At 42.1% G+C, this 24,472-nt stretch overlaps 1 long non-coding RNA gene and 1 pseudogene across 1 annotated transcript in view; one reads left to right on the forward strand and one right to left on the reverse strand.

The window, feature by feature from the left end:
- The window catches only part of LOC120360626 (uncharacterized), a 30,411-nt gene extending 24,306 nt beyond the window's left edge, over positions 1 to 6,105 (reverse strand). Inside the window, exon 1 of the long non-coding RNA XR_005577084.2 lies at positions 5,777 to 6,105. This is a non-coding gene — a long non-coding RNA (uncharacterized LOC120360626). The remainder of the gene's footprint in view (positions 1 to 5,776) is intronic.
- Positions 6,106 to 9,230: 3,125 nt separating this feature from the next.
- Positions 9,231 to 13,728, forward strand: LOC141580879 (large ribosomal subunit protein uL24-like; annotated as a pseudogene).
- Positions 13,729 to 24,472: the final 10,744 nt, after the last annotated feature.

A 24,472-nucleotide genomic window follows, 5' to 3' on the forward strand; every position in this document is an offset into this window, starting at 1 on the left:
TTAAGCCTTGCCACTGAGAGATACATCAAGTTTTTTGAAAATTGTCAGCAGCAGTGAGATGTCCATTTATTCTAAGTTGCTTAAGTTTTGTTTGAGTTTTGAGATAAAGCCTATTTCCAGGGCCTATTTGCTTTTCTGTGCTGTTTTACATCAATTAGGAAGAAAAAACAAAACCCTGCATTAAAAAAAAAATTGAAAAGGTTTTACATTTAAGAAATTCACAAATATTTTCCAAAGTGTATTTTAAAAAGTTATGCCCTTTAATGCCTCTTTCAAATTATTTAAAATATGATTTAATTATTTCAAAATAACTTAATTTGCTTGCATTCAGTGAATGCTTGAGCTTTCAAATATTAAAAAACTGACCCTTACCTATGTTAATGTTAAAATAAAATATTTTGAAAAGAATGTTGATTGATCTACACCTTGTCCATTGCTTCAATATTTGCATTATGAGAAAGCAGTTTTTCTGCCAGTAACATACACTCACAATACCCAGCATAATGGAGAGCAGTGATGCTATAGATATCCTTAAGATGTGGGTTGGTGCCACGTTTCAGCAGAATGCTGGCACCAGCCTCTTCCTGGCAATGTACAGCCTGTCCATATTAGATCAAGAAATAGATTTTAAATGCTAAGAATTCAAAATACACATTCCACAGGTTTCACCAACTAGTTATATTTAAATAAGATAAATTTATTTTAATTATATATATATAAATCAAACCCATGTCATTCTGAAAGAGTTGGCTACTACATACCTGTATTAAAGGTGTTCTGTTTTGTCACAAAGGACAACCTGGCACTTTCTGTTCACCAGGAGAGTGACCACTTCCACATAGCCCCTGGCACAGGCCAAATGCAGAGCAGTAGTACAAGAGTAAGAGGACCTTTTAGGAAACTGTAGTGCAGTTTCTCAAAACATACAGTCATTCATGGAATTGTCAACATTAAATAGCATGTTTTTCCTCTTCCTTCTTTTTCTTGAAGAAAGTACAATACTTATTAGCTCTTATTCCTCACTACCTTAATGGAAACAGCAGCCTATTTGAATAAAAAGAGCTTGGTCTTTGGATTCAGTTCAACTAGGGTTTCAGTCCCACTTTAAACTCTGTCATTTGCCAGCTATTACTTAGCTTTCCTGTGCCTTGACTTCCTCATTAATAAAAGCAACAATAAGAGCTATCTCATAGGACATCATGATGCTTAAATGAGAAACTACGTAAAGTATTCAAAATAGTTCCTACAGCAACAACTCAAAATTGTTAGATTTTTGTTTCTTGAGACAAAGTCTCACTCTTTTGCCCAGGCTGGTGTAATCATACTTCACTGCAGCATGGAACTCCTGTGCTCAAGTGATCCTCCATACCCAGCCTCCTGAGTAGCCGGGACTACAGATGTGCACCAGCATGCCCAGCTACTAATTTAAAATTTTACGTAGAGCAAGAATCTCATTTTGTTGTTCAGGCTGGTCTCAAACTCCTGGCATCAAGTGATCCTCCCACCTCAGCCTCCCAGAGTTCTGGGATTATTTCTATTACTGCTACTTAACAAAAAAATTTTATTAAATAATACAATTATACCTACTTTGTAGGATGACTTAAAGAGTAGGTCACATTTTAACACCTCTGATACTTGAATGCCGCTCATAATTCATGATTTATTACAACTATAATTGGTAGCATTTTAAAAATTATTTTATTGAAATATATAATAATGGGGCATCACACAATCCATGAGTCCTTAACATTAAGTAGCGTATGGTATACTCAGCAGGTCTAAGGCAGTTCTAGGGATATAACTGGCACTTACACACATTTCAGTTCTTAAAGGTACTATAGGGAAAGAAAACTGAAATAACAGTAACCCATTTTTTAAACAAATTAATTATTGGATTTTTCAAACAACTTGAATCCAAAGGAAACTCATGATTCAAATGAATAGGTATGTTACATATTACATTTACAGAATATATGCAAATCAGACTTTCCAGTGATTAATATTAGTGTTTAAGACTGATAAACTTTTGAGATGGCAGTTAAAGGTTATCTTCTACTATTTTCTAACTTCAGAAATTCTTTTGTTTTAAAGATGGGAGATAAAGTTTAAAGGAGATTAAGTCCTAATATCCCCATTCCAAATCTCTCAGCTTGTGCAGACAGGGCAGGTCAACACAAAGTTTTAAGGATAGAAGGGTCCTGAGAGATAGTAAGACTATGTCTGCTACATAATAGGTACTCAGGTTACGTTTGATGAGTAAATGGAATGAAGAATGGATAAATACAGATGGGGAGTTCAATTTTTTTTTTTTTGAGACAGAGTTTCGCTCTTGTTACCCAGGCTGGAATGGAATGGCGCGATCTCGGCTCACCGCAACCTCTGCCTCCTGGGTTCAGGCAATTCTCCTGCCTCAGCCTCCTGAGTAGCTGGGATTACAGGCACGCGCCACCATGCCCAGCTAATTTTTTGTATTTTTAGTAGAGATGGAGTTTCACCATGCTGACCAGAATGGTCTCGATCTCTTGACCTCGTGATCCACCCGCCTTGGCCTCCCAGAGTGCTGGGATTACAGGCTTGAGCCACCGCGCCCGGCCGGGAGTTCAATATTTTTAAACAAACTCCTATAAAGCAGTATTTTTGCAATAGTAATCATTTATATTTGTTATTTTTATTTTCAAAGGATACAAGTAAAATGAAATGACTATCATTGTTTGCATATATGAGATAAATCTACATGTAAGAAAAATATATGTACATAATATATACATAAAATCTGGACACAGATAAAAACATTTCCTTTTTATTTCTGAAGAGGCTAAAAGTTCAAAGATAATAACACACAATAATAATAATGATGATAACAAAAAATAGAAAGTGAGAGATTATTTTTATCTGGGCAACATTCATATTCTTCTTCCCAAGAATTATTCCATTAATAATAAACTTGTAGGCCAGGTGCGGTGGTGGCTCAAGCCTGTAATCCCAGCACTCTGGGAGGCCGAGGCGGGTGGATCACGAGGTCAAGAGATCGAGACCATCCTGGCCAACATGGTGAAACCCCGTCTCTACTAAAAATACAAAAAATTAGCTGGGCATGGTGGTGCGTGCCTGTAATCCCAGCTACTCAGGAGGCTGAGGCAGGAAAATTGGCTGAACCCAGGAGACGGAGGTTGCGGTGAGCCGAGATCGAGCCATTGCACTCCAGCCTGGGTAACAAGAGTGAAACTCCATCTCAAAAAAAAAAAAAAATAATAATAATAATGATAAACTTGTACTAGAAGTCTTATACATGCTCACTGCAGCAATCACAGATAAGAAAAACTTTAAAGTGCGAATGCCCAGAAATTAGAAATGTTATATTTTGTACACATTTTTTGTTAACACAAGACCACAGGATGTTTGTTTGTATTTATAATCAAACTGATTCTTTTTTCCTTGCTGGCTGTAACAAAATACATCTTGGCCTGGCGCGGTGGCTCACGCCTGTAACCCCAACACTTTGGGAGGCCGAGGCGGGTGGATCACGAGATCAAGAGATCGAGACCATCCTGGTCAACATGGTGAAACCCCGTCTCTACTAAAAATACAAAACATTAGCTGGGCATGGTGGCACGTGCCTGTAATCCCAGCTACTCAGGAGGCTGAGGCAGGAGAATTGCCTGCACCCAGAAGGCGGAGGTTGCGGTGAGCCGAGATCGCGCCATTGCACTCCAGCCTGGGTAACAAGAGTGAAACTCCGTCTCAAAAAAAAAAAAAAAAAAAAAATCTTTGCACATCAACATACTTCTATATCTATTGTCACATTCAATGGTCACATATTATTCCACCCTTGGCTGCAACAGAAATTTATTTATAGAATTCACTCTATCTGTTCTTTTTAAAATAAGTGCTGCAAAAAACAAAGTGGATGTATCTCCACTTCCTAGGTATTTTAGTATAATGGCATTGATGGGTAAAGAGTACACACATTTTTTAAATGTAATACTTACCACCAAATTGTCTATTTAAAAAGTTACCAGCAACTTAAACTTTTTTTTTTTTTTTTTTTTGAGACGGAGTTTCGCTCTTGTTACCCAGGCTGGAGTGCAATGGCGCGATCTCGGCTCACCGCAACCTCCGCCTCCTGGGTTCAAGCAATTCTCCTGCCTCAGCCTCCTGAGTAACTGGGATTACAGGCACGTGCCACCATGCCCAGCTAATTTTTTTGTATCTTTAGTAGAGATGGGGTTTCACCATGTTGACCAGGATGGTCTCGATCTCTTGACCTCGTGATCCACCCGCCTCAGCCTCCCAAAGTGCTGGGATTACAGGCTTGAGCCACCGCGCCCGGCCAGCAACTTAAACTTTAAGCAGCAGTACAAAACATCCTCACACACATTGTGGACAGAAAACAGTTTCATTCCTCTTTTATTTTTTATTTTAAATTCGTATACCAGAAATGCAAAGAATTTTTTCCTATGTACATAAGTAACTTGTAAATCTGCAAAAAAGTTCTTTGCCCACTTTTATTAGAGTTTTTATTTGATTTGAAAGAATTTCCTATAAAATGAAGATGCACTTTTCATCTAATGTGTAGATATGTAACTTTTCATCTAATTTGTAAAACTGATATACATTAACATTATGTATGTAATATATATGCTATACATACCAGCACAATACATGTCACATGATATATAATTAAATGAATTCCCTGTAAAATGAAAACACACTTCTCATCTGAATATATATATAACATAGTAAATCCTTTCCAAGTAAGTTTTCTTTCATTTCTCTCTTTTTTTTTTTTTTCTGGTACAGTTTTAATTTTTAGTTTGCTAAATCGACCTTCAGAATGCCTGCCTCTGAGATCATTCTGAGGAAGGCCTTTGTCAACATAAAATATACCTGTAAAATAAACATCTGTGTTTTCTTCTAATACTTTGCTCACTTGCATATGTAAAAGTTTCAATCTGTGTTCCATCAGGCACTCATGTTTGTAATACAAAATTTCATTAGTTTTCTTCAAAGAGCAGGCATTTTTTTCATGAATAATTCGTCCTTTCCTATTCATATCTGTTAACATTATCAACACTTACATATATCTTATATCATTTCAGTGTTTCTGGATTTCCCATCCTGTTCCATGCATTTATGTGTATTTTCAGTTGTTAGTAAACAATTAATTATAGAAATTAATGGTATATTTTAATATCTAGAGAAGCCAGTATTTTTTCAGTCCATTATAAAATCATTTAAAATGTCATCACAATAGTAAAAAACAGTAGGCGTCGTACAAAAATGTTAAAATCTTGTTATTTTCATTGTTTATGTAAAATTGATAAACTCAGAAGAATTTACATTTTGAGAAAAATGCGTCTTCTCATTCAAGAACACAAAACCCACCTCCCACTTCCAAGTTTCCCTCTAAGACCCTTCAGTAAAGAACCGATCTATATATAACCGGCAGTTTCATCTGAGAAATTATCGCCTACTGAAAATGACTCCCGGTATTTTTGATAGGGGAATGAGTTATCTCAGTAGGACCTCCTGTAACGTATAAAACGCCATGTTTTAAACGTGAACGTTAAAAATAACACTGTATATGCCTAACTTTGTGAGTTAAATCACTCACACTCTCCACCAACTGCTCCAGCTGGGTTGTTAGGAAGGATATAAAGCAGCTGAGGCTCATTTGGCTCCGCTGCTGCGAGGGTGCCCGGTGCCCTCAAAGGCCCCGTCCCAGGGGGGAAGCCGGGCCTAGGGAACCCTCCCACCCCGGGCTGGGCCCCACTACCTGTGCAGCTTGCCCCGGGAGCCCAGGCCTCCGCTCCTGCGCGCCAGGGAGTTGCCCCTGACAGCCGCCCTATGGATCTTCAGCAGTTCCGCTTCCGGGACTCGGTGCCCGGAAGCAGTGTAGATGGGCTCTATGGAGCCCAGGAGCTGAGGTTCTGCTCCGCCTCGGCCCCTGGCTCCCGAAGCGGATGAACTTCTTCAAGGTGGTGACTTATTCTCAGATTCCCAACAACCAGCTCCCGAGCTGCGGCTCCTCCAACCCCCACCCTGCGCCAACCTCCAATCTGCGATCCCAAATCTGCTTTCTAGCCCAGAATCCGCGACCCAGCGGGGTCCACCACAGCCTTCAGCAGCAACACTCTCCACCCGCAGCCTATTAGACTCAGCGAGCCCCGCAAAGCCGTTAGGCGTGCGCCTGCGTCACAGTGGCCGCCTGGCTCCCGGAAGCTGCTCCCAGTTGTGCACAGGCAGGTGGGGCTGCCGCTCAGGGCTGGCATAGCTGGGCTCCGGGTTCTCCTTGGCTGGACAGGCCTGTCCAAGAACCACAGGCACAGGATAGCAGGCGCTCATTTTATATTACAAACATGAGTTCCTGATGGAACATTATCAATCCTTACATACATCTCACATGATAGAGGAGGAGGAGGCCTGTCGGACCCTGCAGTGGCCCCACTCTTCCTCAAAGAAGATCGGGTCTGGCATGGGCACTCCTGCGGCACTGGAGCGGCTTCGCGGATGGCCTGGCTTCAGTGCTGAGTCTCTGCCCCCGGGGTCTGCCTGGCAGGTGTCAGGGAGCGGGAGATGCATGGAAAGTCAGAGGTTGCTCCTTCCCCCACCGACCCCCATTGCTGCCCATGCTGGATGCACAGTTTGCAGGTGGAGCTCTGGTACTGGCGCAGGATGGCAGGGCTTCCCTTGGGTGGCATCAGGGTCACCAGGTGCACAGCCCATCTGGGGTCCACTCCTCTTGGACACCTCTCCAGATTCTGGGCCCCTGCTCTGGGCACTCTGCATCCACACCAATGAGACTCAGTGGCTGCCGGTGGGGCTGACTGCCTGACTTTGCCGCATGGGTGCCCAGTCTCAGGATTCCAGCTGCTGGGGGTTTGGCCCTGGTCTGCGGTGTCCTGCCACTTGCTGCTCCCATGCCACGTCTAGGCTGCAGGGTGGCTTGGGCACCGGTGGTGGATAGGGGGCTGGGTAACTGATATCCTCAGGGTCAAGTGCATCGCCCACCCACCTGAGGGTCTGTTCTTCCTTGTCCTCCTCCAAGAGCCCAGAGGCCACCAGGCAGCAACTTAGAAATGCTTAAATTGAAGGAAATAATTCTTTCTCTCTCTTTGAGAAATAAGTGGTGATTTTGTTTTGTTTTTGATACTCAGCTTCAGCACAAAACAAAGGTGATGCAGAGGTAAAGGTGCACAGCCAGTTCCTCTATTGATTACCTCCGACATAAACATACAATAACCGCTTTGCTTCTCACTTTCGCCTTAGCACTTACATATGCCTACAGATCTGTTCAATCACAACTGTTGGATCTACAATTATTTAATACACAATTATTTCATAATAATTTAATACCCAAACTACTTTTAATAGTTTACCATCTCTGCAATCCTGAATTATTCATTTTTTCTTTGTTTATAACACCATTGCTACAGTAAGATCAAAATCACAAAACTCACATTTCATTGGGTTAAAAAAACATTAAAACATATTATACATAAAAGATGATAAAATATATTTCTTTCACAAAAATTATGGATTTGCAAAATTTTTTCTGTTTAGCTACATTCCTATGCTTCTTTAACTTTGACCCCTCAAATCTTATGTCCTCACATTTCAAAACCAACCATGCCTTCCCAACAGTCCCACAAGCCTTATTTCAACATTAACTCAAACATCCACAGTCCATAGTCTCATCTGTGAAAAGGCAAGTCCCTTCCATCTACGAAGCTGTAAAATCAAAGGCAAGCTCGTTACTAAGTAGATACAATGGAGATACAGGCACTGGGAAAATACAGGTGTTCCAAATGCGAGAAATAAATGGGTTACAGGTCCCATTAAAGACAGAAACCCATTAAAGATAGAAATAGGGCAGTCAAATTATAAAGTGACAAAAAAATCTTCTTTGACTCCAGATCTTGTATCCCTAACCCTAACCCTAACTCTAACCCTAACCCATAACCCCTAACTTTAACCATGAACCCTAAGCCTAACCCTGCCCTAAACCATAACACTGACCCTAACCCTTTGACCCTAACCTCTAAACCCTAACCTTAAACATAGCCCTAGCCCAAACCCTAATCCTATTGCTAAGCCTTGCCATATGCCTAACTCTAACCCTAACTCTAGCCCTAATCCTAACCCTAAACCCTAACCCTCACACTAACGCTAACCCTAAACCCTAAACCCAACCCTAACACCTAACCCTAAACCTACCAACCCTGCCCCCAACACTAATCCTAACTTTAATTCCTCACTTTAACCCCAACCCTATTTCTAAACCTAACCCTAACAACCCTAACCCTAAACCTAAAACCCTAAGCCTTACCCTAACCACTGCCCTAAATCCTAACCCAAATTCCTAAACTGTAAACCTTAATGCTAACCCTTAATCCTAATCCCTAACCCTAACCTTACTCCAGTTACCCTTAACTCTAAACCAAACCTAAGCTAAACCCTCAATCTTGATCCCTAATGCTACTTTTACCCACTCTAGTCCTTACCTTAAGCTAAACCTTCTCTAACCTGTATGTAACCCCAATCCAAAATCTCATTAAAACTTTCACTCTAACCCTTAACTGTAATTCTGACCTGTCAACCTAACCCTATTAGTCAGCCTAATCTCTCCCTCTAATCTCTATTATGGAGCTCTAACCACCAACCTGAACCTCCTAACTTGGAGCCCTTATACCATAATCTTTAACTGGTAAAGCCCTATGTCCTGATTGTGTAATACCCTTACACACTTAACTCTGTAAATGCCAACCGCAATCTGTACCCAATCCCATCCTGATCCATCCTACACAGGGTCACGCCATTTCAGGGACTGAAATCTACAGATCTATAACCTCAAAAATGCAGACTTAGTAATCCTCAAAACAATAACAATAAATTAAAACCAACAGCATTTTGAAAGGATCAAACACCATGAACATGATTTCTTTATCCCAGAAAATCAACACTGGTTCCACACACTAACGCCATCCATGTAACACACCGTATTATTAGAATGAATGGAAAACACCCCAGAATTCTGTCAACTGATGCAAAAAAGGCTTCTAAAAAAGTTCAACACCATGTCACAAGAAAAAACACAAACCTAGACATAGAAGGAATTTTCTTAAATATGATAAAAAGCAATTTTATAAAACCAACAATAAACATAATTGTCATCACTGAAAGGTTTATTCCTAATAGAATAACAAGGCACAGATACCTACTTTCATTCTTGTATTCAATAGTATATTGGAAAATACAGGTAGGGCAATTAAGCAAGAAAATAAAATAACAGCTCTCTTCCCTTTTGCGGCCATCACCTAAGCGCTGCCAAAATGAAGTTCAATCCCTTTGTGACTTCTGACCGAAGCAAGTATCGCAAAAGGCGTTTCAATGCACCGTCCCACATTCGCAGGAAGATTATGTCCTCCCCTCTTTGGAAAAAGAGCTGAGACAGAAGTACAACGTGCGATCCATGCCCATCCAAAAGGATGATGAACTTCAGGTTGTACGAGGACACTATAAAGGTCAGCAGATTGGCAAAGTAGTCCAGGTTTACAGGAAGAAATATGTAATCTACACTGAACGGGTGCAGCGGGAAAAGGCTAATGGCACAACTGTCCATGTAGGCATTCACCCCAGCAAGGTGGTTATCACTAGGCTAAAACTGGACAAAGACGGCAAAAAGATCCTTGAACGGAAAGACAAATCTCGCCAAGTAGGAAAGGAAAAGGGCAAATACAAGGAAGAAACAATTGAGAACATGCAGGAATAAAGTAATCTTATATACAAGCTTTGATTAAACCTTGAAAAAAAAGAAAAGAAAATAATAACTATTCAAGGATCAATTATCACCTGATCTCATACATAGAAATTCCTAGGGAATGTTTAAAAAATTATCAGAGATAGTAAACAAATTGGGTAAACTTACAAGCACAGTATCAACGCAAAAATCCATTTTATTTTATTTATTATTATTTTTTGAGATGGAGTTTTACTCTTGTCACCCAGACTGGAGTACAATGGCACGATTGTACTCCAATTGGATTGGCTCATTGCAACCTCCATCTCCCAGTTTCAAGCAGTTCTTCTATTTCAGGCTCCTGAGTAGCTGGGAGCATGAGCCGCCACACCCAGATAATTTTTGTATTTTTAGTAGAGATGGATTTCGTCACGTTGCCCAGGCTGGTCTCATACACCTGACCTCAGGTGATCTGCCTGCCTTGGCTTCCCAAAATGCTGGAATTACAGGTGTGAGCCACCTCACCTGGCAAAAAAGTCCATTTTATATTATACACTAGCAATGAATAAACTGAAAAGGAAATTATAAAAATTTCACTTTAAATAAGACCAATAACAATAATAAGGAATAAATGTAATCAAAGAGCAAGACTTGGATGGGAAAAATTATAAAACATTGCTTAAGGAAATTAAACAAAGCCCAACTAAATGTAAAAACATGTTACATTCATGGATTTGAAGATCGCATTTGCCAGGTTTGACAAACTACACAAAGCAAACTACAGATTCAATGTTATTCCTACAGAAATCCCAAAGGTCTTGGGACAGAAATGGGAAAGCTAATCCCAATGTTCATACGGAATTTTAAATTCACCCTGAATAGCCAAACCAATCCAGAAAAGTAACTCCAAATTTGGAGGTTCACACATCCCAATTTCAAATCTTATTACAAATCAAATCTTATTACAGCATCATACTGGCACAGGAATAAACAGAAAGATCAATTGGATTGGATTGGAAGTCCACACATAAAACAGTGCCTCTGTGCTCAAGTGATTTTACACAAGATCCACAACCATTAAACTGGGGAAAGAATGCTGTCCTCAGCAAGTGATGTAAGGCAACTTGCTATCCACATAAAGGGAAATGAAATTGTATGCTTACCTCATATCACATTAACAAATTAACTTAAAATGGATCAAAGAGCTAAAGATGGGAAAACTAAAAACTCTAGAAGAAAACACAAAGTTAAACTTTCATGACCTAGGATGTAACGTTTTCTCAGATCTGACAACCAAAAACACAAACCACAAAAGGAAAAATAGGTTAAGATGATTTCCTCAAAATTCTAAACTTTTATGCCTCAGAAGACATGATAAAAAAAAGTTGAAAGACAAAATTGTTAGAAAAGGAAAAACAATATCTTCTTCTAGTACACTCTCAACATGCAACACAGAACACTTCTGTTACCAGATGCATGGGCTTTTTCCCCACACAGACCAAATACTGGGTACCAGCTGGGCGTCCTTCAGTGCAATCCAATTCTCACACTACCAGGAAAAAGTACCAAACCCCGCAGGCTAAGGGCTCAGTCCTAGGAAAACAGGTCACGCAGCTTGTTTGCAATACACGAGACGATGGTAAACACGAGGATGATAATTTCAAAAGAGACTTTATGCCAGAGCTTAGCTGAAGGGAATGTATCAGCTCCTGACTTAAGGGAACAGCATCCACTTTCAGGGCAAAAAGCAGGAGCTTTGAAAGGGAGACTTGGCAGAATGGCTTGAAGGGGAAGGGGTGAAGAGGTGCAGGGTCTATGGCACTTGCTCTGATGTTGTATCCATCAGGTGGTCTTGCTAGTACACCATGGGGTGGAGCTAGGTTGTAAATGGACTGTTGCATCCTGGCAATCTCCTGGTAGGGGAGAGTTCCAGAGGTGCCTAGTTTGTTTCAAGTTTTTGTCCCTGGAACTTTTAAGTAAACAGTTTAAAAAGCTTGCAAAGTAGGAAGTGTCTAGTGGAGAGAAGATAAAGCCTATAATTACATTCCTAAAAAGTGAAGTAGGAAGTGCAGGAAAAGGAAAAAAGTAAAGATAATACATTCCTTCTTTAAGAAAATAAGGGTACTCAGTTACAAGACTGTAACCCCTTCAGATGCCAATCACAAACAGTAGGTTCTCAGGTTAACTTCTGTCAACTTGGCTACAGATTGGAGGCTCCCACAACACCCTTATTTGTTTCAGTAATTTGCTACAGCACATTACAGAACCCACGAAAATAGTGTACTTACTATTGCTGACTTATTATCAAGGGTATTTTAAAGGCTACAAATGAACAGCCAGATGAAGAGATGCACAGCGTGAGGTGTGCGGAAGGGGTGCAGGCCTTCCATGTCCTCTCCAGATATGATCCTCTGGCATCTCCCCATGTTCAGCAACACAGATACTCTCCCAACCCTGTCCTTTGTTACAGACAGATGGGTTACAATAGCGCCTTTAGGTATTCAACTCAACCAGCAGCACCTCTACCTTTCTTAACGATGGGGAGGAGACTGAAATTTCAAATCCTCTAATGACAAGGTTGGTTTCTTTGGCAACCAGCCCCACTGAGGCTGTCCAGGTGCCCCAGCCATCAGTCATCTTATTAGCATGCAAAAGACACATCACTTCATACATTCCAAAGGTTTAGCGCTCTGCCTCAGGACACGGGGGCAGAGGCCACACATAAACTCATTATGTTCCAGTAACCCAGAGAATGGAAGAAAAAATCTGCACATTAGATACTTCGTAAGTGTCTATTATTCAGAATGTATAAATAACTTTTACAACTCAACAACAAAGACAATCCAATCTAAAAACCAATGAAGAACTTTAATACACACTTCACCAACAAGCACTTGAAACATGCTCCACATCATTAGTCACAATTAAAACCATAAAGAGATACACCTTAATTCACACTAGAATAGTTATACTAAAAACAAGTCTTGACAAAGACGTGCAGAAACTTGAACTATTAAACCTGCTTGTGACAGTATGAAATGGTGCAGCATATGTGTCAAATAATCTGATGTTTCTTCAAACAGTTACAAATAGATTTACCATATGACTCAGTGATTCCATTCCTAGGTGGATATACCCCAAAGACCTGAAAACGGGTGTTCAAACAAAAATTTGTATGCTCTTTAAATGTGTCAATATCATAAATATGCAGGAAAAGTCTTGGGAACAGTGCCAGGAAAACTGGATCAGGATGAAAAAACACATTATACTCCCAGGTGGGGCAGGAGGTAAAAGTGAAATGAGTTTGTGAACTGAATTATCACATAGGAACCATGCTGATTTCCTGATCTAGGGGTTATGTGGTGGTAACCTAGGACAGTGTCCATGCTTTGGGTAAAATATACTGGAGCATTTTGTGGAACATTGCAAATCTGGTGCAGCAATAACTGCTGGGGACTCTAAGAAAAGAAACAGGTTATATTTTGCACTGCTACTGGAAGTTTCCTACAAGTATGACATTATTAAAAAGTAAATTACTTTTTAAAACAGCCATGTCAATACTATGCCAGAAAAGCAGAGACATCATCAAAATCCACTATAGAGGCTACACTTCATCCAAAGCTGTGAACACTTGTAAAAGCCTCAATGTCAACAGACTCCACTTAGTAGATATTATGTATTTATTAGTATTAGAGGCTACTGTGTGGGTACATTCATGTTAGGGCATGGTGTACATATTATATCGTTGTTGGAGAACAGTGTAGATACTACATCAGCTTTAGGGCACAGTGTGGATAGTATTACATTAGTATTAGAAGCAACGGTGTGGATATTAGATTAGCATTAGAGTATGATGTGGATATTATATTGGTGTTAGGGCATGATATGGGTATCACAGTAATGTTAGGGCACGGTGTGATGATTATATTAGAGGCCACTGTGAGAACATATACTAGCAGCCACTGTGTCTCAGAATTGACAACGATATCAGGGTGCAGTTGTAATAGTGGGATTTGGGGATTTCATTTTACTAGATGAACTTCTTCCTTTGCTGAGTACTCTAAAGACTCTCTTCTCTGCACTCAGGGTTTTTATTGAGTGCAGAGAGGGAAGGAAGCTTTTTACTCACCAATGAACAATGCTTAGTTGACAGGACCCTCGTGCTGCCCCGAGGAAGTCAAGCTCCTGGCTGCTTCCGGCACCAGAGAGGGAAGTTGGTCAGGAGTGGGTTCAGGCGCCCTCTGGTGGCACCAGAGCTCATCACAGACACTCTTGCTCAGTCTCTTGGTGGACGTGCACCCCGGCATGGTTGTCCTGAAATACCTATAAAATTCAATGTTCAATTTATTCAGTGTAACAATTTTGAAAATTCAAACGAAAATGAAACCCACTGCAGCCATATCCTTCCCAAAATGGTCATGGAAGACTTTGGAAGCCATGTAGAATGAAATGAATATATACACAAAATAATAAAAACAAAAACCTACTCAAAATAGTCCAGAGACTGTAATTTGAAATACAAAACTATAAAAAACTAAAAGAAAATCTACGTGATGTTGGGTTTGGTGTTGAGTTTTAACACACAACATCAAATGCCAATTCATGAAAATATTGATAACACACTTTATAAAACTAAGCATTCTACTGTGAAAAACTGTATTCAGAGAACAAAAAGACAAGACATGAGAAGATATTTACAAAATACATAAGTGTCGGCAGGGCGTGGTGGCTCAGGCCTGTAATCCCAGCACTCTGGGAGGCCGAGGCGGGTGGATCACGAGGTCAAGAGATTGAGACCATCCCGGTCAACATGGTGAAACCCCTTCTCTACTAAAAATACAAAAAATTAGCTGGACATGGTGGCACGTGCCTGTAATCTCAGCTACTCAGGAGGCTGAGGCAGGAGAATTGCCTGAACCCAGGAGGCAGAGGTTGCGGTGAGCCGAGATCGCACCATTGCACTCCAGCCTGGGTAACAAGAGCGAAACTCTGTCTCAAAAAAAAAAAAAGTGTTTTTAAAACTGCCTAAATATCTGAACAGATACCCAACCAAAGCAAATACACCAATAGTAGGATGGGCATTGTGGATGCCTACCTCTACTAAAAATACAAAAATTACCCAGGCGTGGTGGTGCATGTCTGCCATCCCAGCTACTCGGGAGGCTGAGGCAAGACAATCGCTTGAACCCGGGAGTCGGGTGTGGCAGGCCAAGATCAGGACATTCCTCTGCCCTACTGCATATGTAAAAATGCAGATTCACTGAACCAGACTAAATTGTATTCAGCGGAAGGCTGATCAAGGATTCACAAGAATGCAACCTTTTGTTTTATCTACTTCTGACCTAGAAGCACCCCCACTTCCTACCTCTAGTTGTTCCTCCTTACTGAACCAAACGACTGTACATCTTACACATGTTGATTGGTGTCTCCTGTCTCTCTACAATGTGTAAAAGGAAGCTCTACCCTGACCACCTCGGGCCTATGTTGATAGGACCTCCTGAGGCTGTGTCAGGGGCATGTCCTTAACCACGGCAAAATAAGCATTCTAAATTGGCTGAGACCCGACTCAGATATTTTGGGATCACAATCCACAGTCATTATGGTCTGACGGTTGCCAACAGCATTCGGTACAGACACGTGCTATACAGGTTTGTAGCCTGGGAGCAATTGGCTATACCATGTAACCTATGTGTGGAGTGGGCTACACCATCTTGGATTTAAAAGGACACTCTGGTGTTTGGACAAGGATGAAATCACTAAGGATAAATTTCTCAGAAAGAATCCACATCATTAGGAGATGCTTGAGTGTATTTTAAATGGTTAAAGCCTAGGGGGAAATAAAACAACTCAACTCCTGTTATGGTTTAATGACCAAGCTTAAAAGAGTTAACATATTTTATCCAATCTAAGATGCTAATGATGTACAGACAACATTTTATGCACCATCACAAATAGGTTGCCAATTAAACAGACTTACTGAATAACAACAAAAATGTGAATTTACTTCTATGAATGCCAATAAAGTAAAATGAAAATGAATTATGGTTTCGACACGTTAAAGCAAAACAGGAGGAAGCGGTCAGCCTGAGGCCTTGCCTAAGCAAATAGAAACCGAATTGGAGGCATTTAAAGAGACTGAAAAACATTAACCAACCAGACAATGACACGTAGCCCAGCCGCCAGCTGGCTGTACGACTAGGGACGCTGAGGGAACCACCCCCACAACAGGCGGTCACCCAGCTGGAGCCGAGGAGAAACGTCACTTCGCTGCCACCGCTAAGAGCTCGAAGCCCCCCGGCCCTGTTTGCCGTTCTGGTGCTTCGGGCGTGATTCACGAATCACTGCTTTGCTCGAATAAACTGTTGAAATTTATTTTGCCTAAAATTCTTCTAACCCCTAAACCCGAACACCTAACCGGTAACCCCCAACTCTAACCCTAACCCCTAACCCCGAATCCTCACCCTAAGCCCTAACCACTCGTTAGTCTCAGCGTTGGCACTGGTAGGTCAGTGGGGACGATTCCAACCGCTGTGTGGGCCGCATGGGCGCGGATCTGATGGTCACCCTGCGGACGGAGGCCGCGCGTTGGCATCACAGCCGTTTTCTACACGGGCACTGCGGATGTTGGATTCGCATTTCGGACGTCTAGGTGCCTTAGGAACGCTCTGCGTGTGTTCTGAGGCTGCGGCGCCCGCGGCAGCCGCCCGGCCTCGGGTGGGGGGAACCTCGGCGGGCAGGATTCCCTGGGGCTTTTGCTGTCCACGTTGCCGCACGGAGACCTTCTTACTAATCTCTGACCCTAAGCAGCCGGTCTGCAAACAGGAAGGATTTTACTCACGTGGAGGAGGCCCAGAGTTGTCCCAAAGGGAGGCTGTGCCCGCTAGGTCTATGCTGTGGATGAAGCAGCTCCGCCAACACGCTACCGCAGGGATCCACTGAGAGAAAGCGACTCAGCAGACCGCGGTGACGCAACGCACGCCGGCGCCGTGACGCAACGCACGCCGGCGCCGTGACGCAACGCACGCCGGCGCGGTGACGCAACGCACGCCGGCGCCGTGATGTCATCTGAAAAGGCGGGCTCGGGCGCCCCCTGCTGGCGGCAGGGCAGGGCAGGGCCCGCTTGCTCCCTGTGATGGGCCCCCGCCCTCTTCTGGTGGCTAGGGCCACTGCAAGGCCTTCTTACAATTAGACCCGTGCCCCAGGGTCTGCAGCTCCACCCTCGAAATGCCCCACACGTCTATACTGAGGAGAAGGCAACTCTGCAAACCTCCGTAAGGCGACACAGGGTGGCGCTGTGATGGATGCACATCTCCGGAATCTGAAACGGCGGGCTTGGGTGCCCCTTCTAATGGCGGAACACCGCAGGGCCCTCTTGCTCAGTGTAGTGGTAACACGCCCCCTGCTGGCAACTAGGGCAATTCAGCCTCCCTTGCTCATGGTGTGGTGCCGCTGCAGCTGGGATAGGGGGCTGTGCATATGTACATAATATGCACCTATATGTACACGCGTACATATTGTACACGTGTACATAATGCGCACATATATGTACACGTGTACATATTGTACATAATGTACACAATGTGCACCTATATGTACATGCATACATATTGTACATCTGTACATGTGTACATTATGTACACGTGTGCATATTGTACATATGTGTACATGTGCACATGTATGTACATATGCATATATATGTGAACATATATGTGCACATTAGTGTATACCTCTAGTACAATATGTACCAATGTACATATTGTAATATCACAATAAATGTATATGTGCATAATGTCTAACAATACATATGTATATGTGTACAATATTATTTATTGTGATTTATTATTGTGATTATATGATATCATTGTGATATTACAATAAATGTACCTATTGTATACATGTACATATGTATTGTGTACACATTATGTACGTATACATGTACATATTGTACACATTTTGTACATATGTATTGTGCACACATGTACATCACGATAAATGTACATATTGTACATATGATATACAATTGTAATATCCCAATAAATGTATACACTATGAGTACATTGTGGGATATTATTTTTAGTATATTAGATAAAAATTACTCCTAATATCAAAATGAAAATACACCCGTGTGTACATTTTGTGGTATTATCCATAATATCCTAAGTAGATATTACTCTCATCGTGAAAGCAAGTGTACACTCTGTGATTGTTCCAATATCACAGGCAGTGTTCAATGCTTCTGTGATAAAGTTCCTAATATCCGGGGGAGAGAGGATGATTATACCCTCAATATCAGAGGAAGTGTACACCACCTCTGTAATATTGTTTCCAGTATCCAAAAACGGAGAGGATATTACTCCAAATATCTCAGGAAGCGCACAAAACCCCAGTGATATTGTTCATAATATCTAGGGGATGAAAGATGATATTACTCACAATGTGACTGGGGCTGTACACCTGTTCTGTGATTTGTTCCTAATATCCAGGGAAGGAGAGGATGATATTATTGCCCATATGGTAATACTCTCAATATGGCAAGAGACGTACACCACAATCTGATATGGTAACTAACGTCCACAGAAAAAAATAATTAAATTGAATTAAATATTGCAAGGGGTGAAACGTCCCTGTGATTTCTATTCTAATGTAAAGGGGAATGAGGATATTTTTGTCAGTATCACAGAGGCGTAACTAGAACTAGTGTTATTGTGCCTAAAAAAAAAAAAAAAAAAAAAAAAGAATAACATTATCTGCTCCCTATGATATGGTTCCCAGAATCACATTACTCCAAATTTTCTAAATGGCTGCTGTGGGCACAGCCCCCTAGCCAGAGGGTTCATAGCAGCAAGGGAGGGCCCGGGAGATTTTACTCGCCCTCTGGCAGGGGTTGATTTGGGTATGTATTTTAAAGAGATATGACTCCTAATATCAATGTTGGGTTGATATGGGTGTATATTTTAAAATATATTACTCCTGATATCATAGGTGTTGTAGAGTATGTTTGAACTCTCTGTAATATTGTTTGTAATATTCAGCATATGTCATTACTCAAAATATCAAAGTAATATTATTGATAATATCCTAGAAAGCTATTTCTCCTAATATCACAGGGAGTGCACACAATGTGTATATACCATGTGTGCACACTCTATATTATTATTTGTAATATCATAGCCAGATAATATCACAATAAATGTACACATTATGTATATTTTGGTACATTTATTGTGATATTACCATAAATGTACATGTGTACACGTGTACATAACATGCACATATGTACAATGTGTACATAATGTACACTATATGTACACGTGTACACATTGTACATATGTACATAATGTGCATTATATATACACATGTACATATTGTAATATCACAACCGTATATGTACATAATGTGTACACAATACATATGTACATGTGTAGATTATGTATTTATTGTGATATGTATTATATTATTGTGATTATATATTATTATATAATTGATATTACCATAAATGCACATATTATACACATTATGTACATTTATTGTACATAGGTATAATGTACGTATTGTACATATTATACATTTATTATAATATTCCAATAAATGTACACATTATGAGTACATTCTGGGATATTATTTTTAATACATTAGATAGATATTACTATTAGTACTGCTACTAGATACTAATATTAATAGATATTATGGATAACAATATTAATATCATATCCCCTTGCCATTTATCCTCAGCGCATGCTCCAGCCTCAGGGCCTTTGCACTTACTGTCTTCCCCCCAAACACTCCCTCATACCCCCTGGTCTCTGCTCAGATGCTACCCTATCAGACTCTCCTGACACAACTGCTCTCCCACTCCCTCTTCTTTCAGCACATGGACCCCTCCTGGCATCCTGCATATTTTAGCATTTGTTCCTGCCTCTCCCCACTAGAATGCAAGCTGCAGGGGAGCTGTATCCCTAAGGCCTGGTAAGTGCTCAATTACCACTTTTTCAGGGACCGTATTTGTGTCATATTAACATGTTATTAAGAAAGGGAACAGCAGTGAGTTGTCCTGTTATATGCACTGGCCACATGTTGCATCGGCATGTCCCTCTCCCTGTGTGATCTAATTTCCATGGCTTTGTGGGGATAATATTATTGTAAATCCCAATTAACAGATGAGGCGCAGAGAAAATCACAGGTGGGGACTGTGCCTGGCAGGCAGCAAGCACTCAGTGACTGTTAGCTAATTGAGATTATTGTTTTGCTATGGAGATGGGTGGGGACCATGTAAAAATGCAAGGCTTCGGCCGGGCACAGTGGCTCACGCCTATAATCCCAGAACTTTGGGAGGCCCAGGCAGGTGGATCATGAGGTCAAGAGATTAAGACCATCCTGGTCAACATGGTGAAACCCCATCTCTACTAAAAATACGAAAATTAGCTGGGCATGGTGGTACGTGCCTGTAGTCCCAGCTACTCGGGAGGTTGAGGCAGGAGAACTGCTTGAACCCAGGAGGCGGAGGTTGCAGTGAGCCGAGACTGTGCCATTGCACTCCAGCCTGGGTAACAAGAGCGAAACTCTGTCCCCCACCAAAAATAAAATAAAATAAAAAATAAAAATGCAAGGCTTCCAAAGTAGACAACAACCGTCTCACTTTGGGGTCACACCTAATGTGTCACAAGAAAGCTTTGGATCTTCCCTATCGGAGCCACCTTGGGGAGAGCAACCTGAGGGCAAGCTAGGCACTCCTGCTCAGCAGGATTGACAAGGTCCTTATGCCATTTCTAGTGCCGAGAAGGTGCAGGTGATTCAAGGCACTGCCACACATGGTGTCTAAACTACTGACCTATCAGGGCAGTGTCTGGGGTTGCAAGAGAACCAGCTTTTAACAACAGCATTGAAGGCCAGGTGGCATGGCTCACACCTGTCATCACAGCACTGTCAGAGGCTGAAATGGGCAGATCATCTGAGGTCGGGAGTTTCAGACCAACCTGGCCAAAATGGTGAAACCCCATCTTTACTAAAAATAGAAAAATTAGCCAGCGGAGGTGACACAAGCCTGTGACGCCAGCTACTCGGGAAGCTGAGGCAGGAGAATTGCTTGGGCCCATGCGGTAGAGGTTGCACTGAGCCGAGATCATGCCACTGCACTCCAGACTGGGCAACAAGACTAAAACTCTGTCTCCAAAAACAACAACAACCTTGAAGCTACAATAGCAAGTAAAAACTAAGGTCTTCAGAACCGTTGTTTCAGAAGATTCCAGGCTAGAGCTGAAGGTTTTGAGATACTGACTCAAGATTTGTCTTGCTTTACCTCATCCTGTTTCCACGTTCTTTACCAACTATAAACGATTTACTACGTTAAGTCCTCTTTCACTGCTGTCCAAACTGATCCTAGTCACTAATATATCCTGAAACAGTAAGTCACATGTGCATTACTTTAAAACGAAAACAAAGATTCCTTTCTTATTTTTGTAATTAATAAAATTTGTGTGTGTTTGACCAGATTCCCCTTGAGAATTGCTCTCAGAATTAGTCATATTCCAAATGAAAACACAGGACAAGAGATGCACACATTGATTTTAAAAAAAGATAAAATGATCGTTTACAAATCATATATTTTTGGTAAAACGGATCCAAACTCTCCAAATTTCCTTACATCATCAATTTTCCTTGAGTCCACAACCAGCCGATTTCACATCAAGAGTCTTTGCTTCTGTGAAAATGTGTGAGAAACTTAAATTGTTTGAATTTGAGTGTAAATCACAAGTATGGCTTTAATACCAATTATTGTTTTTGTTGTTGTTGAAATGGAGTCTCCCTCTGTTGCCCAAGCTGGTGTGCCGTGGCCTCATTTTGACTCACTGCAACCTCCACCTCCTGGATTCGAGCATTTCTCCTGCCTCAGACTCCCTGAGGAGCTAGGACTACAGGCACACACCAACACACCAAGCTAATTTGTGTGTGTGTGTGTGTGTGTGTATTTTTAATAGAGACAAGGTTTCACCATGTTGGACAGGCTGGTCTCAAACTCTTGACCTCAGGTGATCTGACAATCTCGGGCTCCTAAGGTGCTGGGATTGCAGGTGTCATACCTGACCTTTAATACTAGTTTCCATTGGTGCGACCCAAGTTCTATCCAGCCTTGACTTGGCCCTGCTCCACCAGTTTACCCTGTGCCTGCACGTCTAGAAGGGTCACATGCACAAGTCGATGATACAACAGTGCAGAAAGCTACAAGAATGCCATTTCTCCATCACCCTACTTGCTCCTGTCTGTTACCGCCCTCCCCCCCGCCCCCACAACCCCGCAACCACCTCAGGCCCCACTGCCTACTCCCAGCCTCCTTTCCATCTTGAGAGCCCAGGGAGGGCATCTAACCTACTCTCCAATCAGTGAGTAGGACCTCCACTTCTAGAAGCTTCCATGATTTCTCCTAGCCAGCATCACAGATGTGCTCCAGGAATACTGCTGCTCAGCATAAGCTAACGGCCTCACTCCCATGCCTGCCTTTTTTGCTGACATGACCTCACAAATCAGGCTCAGGATTAAGTGAGGAAATGCAAGAAAGATATTAGCACCATTCTCAAATCTTTCCCTCCCTCCACGTAACTACAGACAACTAGAACTAAGGAACAGGAGGAGACACATAGAAGAACAAAAAGATTTGTGGATAACGATGAGAACAGTAATACTTGCAGCAAATAGTGGCTTTTAGAAAACAGAAGGAAGGGTGGGGCACAGTGGTTCCTAACTGTAATCCCAGCACTTTGGGAGGCTGAGGCAGGTACATCACTTGAGGTCAGGAGTGTGAGACCAGCCTGGCTAACATGACAAAATCCCATCTCTACCAAAATATAAAAATTAGCAGGGAGTGGTGGTACATGCCTGTAATCCCAGCTACTTGGGAGACAGAGGCAGAAAATTGCTTGAATCTAGAAGGTGGAGGCTGCAGTGGGTCAAGATCACGCTATTGCACTCCAGCCTGGGAAACAGAGTGACACTCCATCTCAAAAAAAGAAAGAGAGGTGGGGGGTGAAGAAGATACACCCTATCCCCCCTGGGGGGATAGGGTCTCATTATGTCGCCCAGGCTGGACTTGAACACCTAGGGTCAAGCAATCCTCCCTCCTCAGCATCCCAAGTAACTGGGAATATTGGCAGAAACCACTTCATGAGAATATAGCAGATTTCTTGATTACCCACTATGTGCTAGGCACTGGTAATATATTCATCCTTTTATGCATCTTTACTGGTTTACAGATAAGTAATTTCACATGTATTTGTATGTGTGTATATAGATGTGTAGATACACATACCTCACATTATCTCAATAATGTCGGTGTGGCTCACATAACCAGTTGAAGATTTTTAGAACAAGAACTGAAGTTTCCAGAACAAGGAATTCTGTTTTAAGATATCAGCATCAAGACTTGAGCTGAGCCAGCCGCACTCAATCACAGGGACTAATTCTGTGAAATGGATCTTTTACGCATATCACATCTCTCTCAATGGCTCTGTTTCTTTGGAGAACCTTGATAGACACAGGAGAAATCTGGAAATGGAGCATTCACAGAAGCAGCCAAAGGAGGAAGAGAGACACAACAGTCCCTAAGCCGAACGTGCTTCTGGGCGGCTGTGATGTGCAAAAACATTGGGAGAACCAGGTCTAGGACACGGAAAGAGAAACTATCTATATCTGACAACAGATTAATAACCAGAATATATAAGAAGCTCAAACAACTTTAGAGGAAAAACTTTAATAATCTGATTTTGAAAATGGACAAAATACCTGAATCGCCAAAGAGGACATACAAATGGCAAACGGGCATATAAAAAGGTGCTCTACATCCAGCCCAAGTTCCCAGCAAGAACATAAGAGGCCCCAGTTTCCTAGAGAAGGGATGAAGGAGGCAGTTCTGGCGTCTTCTCAGCACAGTGAGCACTCTCAGATGAAGGCAGCGTGGTGATGTTATGCTGGGTTTTGGGGGACTGAACTCTTCCTGGAATGCTCTGGAGGAATTCTGAATCTGTCAGTCCTGACCGCCAGGAAACAACATTCAAGGGGCCTAGGGAAGGAGACAGCAGCACAGAAAGCAACACACCGTGGGTCCCCACTCCACGCCAGGCCTGTCCCTGGGCCCCAGTCTTACTCTGGCCTATGCTTTTGACCTGGACAGCTTCTGTTTCACCTTTAAGATCTGACTCAATGGCCAGGTGCTGTGGCTCACTCCTGTAATCCCAGCACTTTGGGAGGCCGGGGCTGGCAGAACATGAGATCTGGAGTTTGAGACCATCCTAAACAACATGGTGAAACCCAATCTTTACTAAAAGTACAGAAACAGACAAACAAAAAAACTTACCTGGGCGTGGTGGTGCACATGCCTGTAGTGCCAGCTACTCAGGAGGCTGAGGCAGGAGAACCGCTTGAACCTGGAGGCGCAGGTTGTAGTGAGCCGAGACTGCAGCACTGAACTCCCACCTGGGCAACAGAGCAAGACTCCATCTCAAAAAAAAAAAAAAAAAAAAGAAAAGAGAAGAAGAAGAAAGAAAGAAAGAAAAGTCTGACTCAAGAAGTGCCTCTCCAGCTTTTCGAACTTTATTTACCAATCCAGGGCACCCAGGGCCGGTGGTGACTGCCTGCTGCATAGGAAATACCTGTGAGCATGAGACAGACCCATCAAAGGACATTCCAGTGTGGACAACCAGCAGGAGCCCACTGGACCCTTCATCTAAGGAAATGCTAAGAAAT

This window comes from Saimiri boliviensis, chromosome 13 (assembly GCF_048565385.1).
Source record: "Saimiri boliviensis isolate mSaiBol1 chromosome 13, mSaiBol1.pri, whole genome shotgun sequence".
Taxonomy (NCBI): Eukaryota; Metazoa; Chordata; class Mammalia; order Primates; family Cebidae; genus Saimiri; species Saimiri boliviensis.